The sequence below is a fragment of the Pyxicephalus adspersus genome, chromosome 3 (assembly GCF_032062135.1).
Source record: "Pyxicephalus adspersus chromosome 3, UCB_Pads_2.0, whole genome shotgun sequence".
Classification (NCBI taxonomy): domain Eukaryota; kingdom Metazoa; phylum Chordata; class Amphibia; order Anura; family Pyxicephalidae; genus Pyxicephalus; species Pyxicephalus adspersus.
In genome coordinates this window covers 33,646,069-33,650,771 of record NC_092860.1, presented here as the reverse complement: position 1 = coordinate 33,650,771, position 4,703 = coordinate 33,646,069, and positions in this window count along the sequence as shown.

The window sequence follows — 4,703 nt, the reverse complement described above, 5'->3', positions numbered from 1 at the left end:
TCTGTTGTCACTAGAAGGAGTTGTATGGTGATTTAAAGAGAACCTTGAGGATAGAAATATAGCAGTTGCTATTACTGGCTTGTTTTTAAAGATGTAGGTTCTAAGAATTCTCTATCTAGTGAGGCACTGGGCAAGAAAGAGTATTGAAAGCAAAGGATCATTCATCTTTGGCTATTATTTTAATATGTTAAAGACCTATAAAATGTTTAAAATTTCTCATCTCAAATTGTGGCTCCATGGAATTTTTTTATTTTTATATAATTTGGAATTGGTGGTTTTGTCAATTATAACCAATTAAATTGTCATTTTTTCCTTAAGGCAAAATGCACACAAAATGACAACTTGATTGGTTATCATTGACAAAACCACCAATTCCAAACTACATATAAAGAGTTCCATGGTGCCACAATTTGAGATGAAATATTATACAAGCATTGAGTTTACCCTAATGCTACTGTCCCCACTGTCAGCATTCTCTTTGCAGGCAAAATAATGATCAGCTTCTCTCTGAATTGCGATTTCTTGTATTTGTGGTCAGTTTTAATGGAATATTATTAGTTCTAATGGTCAACAAGCAAAATATTTTACATTTTCACCCCAGTTTCCATCCCATTGTCATAGATTAATGTAATATGCAATATGTAATACTGCTTTTAGTTTTTTTTTATCATATACCTAGTTATTACGTTGACTAGGCTTGTAAAAGGTTTTGATCAAAGTGAACGAATAATAATAATGTCAGGGTCAAGGCCAGCCACAGCAAGAGTTAGACCGCTCATTCGCTGCCTTTATACTGAATATTTTGACACGCATAGTGGATTTTAATTGCTATGAAATATTTATTCATTAAAGTAAAATATAGCATGTTAATATTTTCCCTTCCCAATCATCTAGCAAGTTTATTTGGTGGCTTCTTGTTCTTTTTTTTTAAAAACATAATCCTTACTCAATGGAGTATTTAATTTGAACACAAGGTAAAGATTTTTTCTTTATTACACCACACCTGGTGTGAACTACTGTATCAAGCAGTCAAAATACTATTAAAGTGTTATGGTCAAGAGGCACCTTAAGTTTTCCACACAAATTCATAGCTAATGTGTGGGTAGATGATTGATTATTGCATTTGTCTTGCAACTGCTAAGAATATTGATGGACTTCAGCTTTCATTCTGGGAGTGTGAGCCCCCTGAATGAAAAGCTGAATGAATTACATTTGCGAGAGAATTCAAGAATTCTTTCCTTGCATGGTCTATATTCTTTTTATGTTGTCCGCAGTAAAAAAAAAAAAAATCAACATCTTCTATACATATTTCATTTGAGTTTATTACAGCAATATACACTACCTATGTATATATCAACTTTTTTTTTACAGTGCATAGATTTTCTGTACCAGGAAAATTATTATTAACAAAATATTCAGAGGTACTTCGAGAAAATTGAAATTTTACTACAAAGAAACAGTGTATAATTTAGGAAAACACACACCATGTAAAAAGTGTTACTAAAGGAGGGTCACTCGAATTCTCCACCTGAACATGTGTAAGGAATGAGACTGGACCTTGCCAAATCAATGGAGAAAATATGCATGCTTTGCTTTGAAAATTGCAGATCTCATGCATGTGCAGTGAAATCGGCCATTTTCTTTTCCCTAATCTACATCACCCAATCTCATGCCTGCACAGTGCAAACACGGGTGATGCAGTAAGAAGAACCCAGAAGAAGAGAGATGTTGGTGACCGGCGCTCCCTCTGCACCGGGCCAAAGACAGATATCGGGACGACATGGGACCTAATGGAAGAAACCTCCCGATGAATAGACTAATCTGCGAGATTGAAGAATTCCGCTTTATGCTTCCATTTTTGCAAACTGGTCCAGAAACAGATAAATAAAAAACACTATTTTGCCCCCTAAGAGACACCACTTGCCATGTATCACTTGTATCAGGCAACTTTGGTAACATACCCAACTGACTGCCTCCTGATATAGAATCTATCACTTTTTTTGAAAACAATAAACTTGTCCTTCTTAAAGAGAAACCCTATCAACTATGCCAGAACCTGATTCTAATTATGTGATTTACAAATATCCCATTCAAGACTAGTTGGGAAAATGCTTATATTATTTTCACAGCTTTGGACAGTTTTTAAGTATACCCAATCGGCATTTTGATTCTCATTGTTTGAAGTAGTTTGTGAGAAACCATACTGACACTTGAAATATACCCAGGCATAGCATCTTGTTGTTACAATTTGATAAATAAAACAGTGGAAAATATTCAATTTAACAATACCAATCCTACAGGACCCCTGTTATTTATACCTATTAAGGCAGATGAAGAAGGGATACAAGACCATATAATTAGGTCCTTTGTTTCTTTCCTAAAAGATGGCTCTTTAAAACTAATCTTAACGATACAGATTATATTCCAAAATCTATAATCTGTAAAATTGCATTTGTACTAGAAAATGGGACAACTACTTAGCAACAGTATACTGCATTCTATTTATACTGTATATTCCTGGTGATTGCATAGAATCCGAATAGGTCTATTTAAAAACATATATATTTATTATTTTATCAATGTTTTGGACACTCTTTATTACTTTTGTAGACTCTCTAAAGTTCATTGAACCAATCCCAATCCAGAAATTGTTTCCCCCAATTTGTTTTTAAGTAATCAGTCACTTTATCACATAGGGGCAACACAGGATGAGTATTTTCTTACTAATCTGCTTAGTAAGTGTTCTTGATTGTTTACTCCAATTTATTTTCTCTTTTCGAGCTCCAAGGGTTTGTTTTGATCTAGGGTATAGGATAAGCCATCTGCTTCCAAGAATCCTTGTGAGAATTGCATGTGACAACATACATTCAGGGAGCCTGCTTTCACTTTTCAGAAAACTATTTTGGCCTTTTCTAGGTGTCTGTCCTATTCCCTAGTAGAGTTGTTGTTCAGATTTGGGTTAATATAAAATTTTTCTTCGGATATTACTCATTCAGTTTGAGTTTCCAAGAACTGAATAATGTTGATATTCAATTAAATTCTGCTACTGACATAGAAATGGGGACGAGGGGGGGGGGGGGGGGTAAGAACTTTTAATTTCTACAGCTGTGAGGGCTGGATAGCTTAGTGCTATTGTGCCTGTAGGATATGTAACTTCATACAAGCTTAGTTGTGTATGACAGAGACTGTAGTGTTCTGAGATGTGTTTAAAGCAGTCATCACAATAATCATTGTTTTGTGCTGGCAGTAGGGTGGTTATTTCTTTGCGCTGTCACTAGTCACAACCATTTTATGCCACTGTTGTAACAAAAACCTTATGTACATACCGGTAGATATATTTGTAGAACATTTATATGATTCTAAAATGGGATCGTCCTATAAAATAGTTATTACAACCACTTTGTGGCAACATTGTAAAAAAAAAAAAAAAAAAAAAAAAAAATGTGTGCAGTTAAAAAATCTCTGCTTTCAGACTTCTATTCGGTTCCAAAAGGATGCTCAGAAAAAGGAACAGCCGGATCCATCGGTTTGTAGAGAAATCATGTAAATGGTAGACTAAGACTTTTTAATTCAGTCCTACAATAATTTTACAATAATGATATTTCATCATCTCAACATCTCAATATCAAGACAATTTGATCTATGGTGTAACTTAGAAGTGGAATAACCAGGTATTTATAACTTGTATCTGGCAGTCAATAAATTTATTTTTTTCTAGGAGGTCTGCTCGATTCACCAGTTGGGGGTCTCTCACACCACTGGGGCCTATTTTATTTGTTCTATTTAGACTGGGAAGAGTAAGAACCTCCACTATATTTTTTTCGGTGTCTGGGCTTTTATTGGAAGTATACACCATCTGTTTGTCCTGGTGTCCACTCCACCAAAAGTTAAGGAAATCGCAAGAGGATTACAGTCATCGGGACACTTTTTTGGGAGTAATTTGTCTAAAACAGAAGTTCCTTGATTTTGTTGTGTCACTAAGATAGGAAAATAGGCAAAGGTTTAATAAGCCACAGACATGTTTTCTATCGGTGGGGAGATCAGTCAGAAAACAAATCTGGGAATGTGTTTACTGGCCTTATTACTTCCATGTGGAACTGGTGATCATAGTAATGGGGTTGGCAAGACAGCTCCTTGGACCAGCATCATAATGCCCAATACTGTGTATTCAACAGCTGCCATCTTCCTGGGTCTGTAGACCACAGTCTGAAAAAGGAATCACATTAAAGGGTGGCAAGGGTAGGATTTGTTAAGCTGTATTTTCAGTACATTAAGGACAACGGGGTTTAATGGAGCACTGTCACAGTGTTGAGCCATAAAGCAACAGCCATTATTACTCTGAATGGGTACTCTAGGCATGCCCCAACCCAGAGAAAAGTTATAGTTAGGTCTCATGCCTTCCTAGATACTTATGAAGATATTTTAAACAATAATGTATAGCACGATATATGAGCTACAGTTCAACTAGCCAACCAAAAGAAATATTGCAATGCGTGTCCTCATATTCATAAAGAAATGTAAACTAGAGTGCAACAAGGACCCTGCTCTTTGCTCAAGTTGGACAGCAATATGTGACAACATCTCGGTCTTACTATGCTGAAAGATCAAAATTATCTAAAGAGTATTTTGTTTTAACTGCAAACTCCCTTAAATGATGCATTGCTTTAAATCCAAAGCTACCAAAATCGGGTGGTATTACAAAA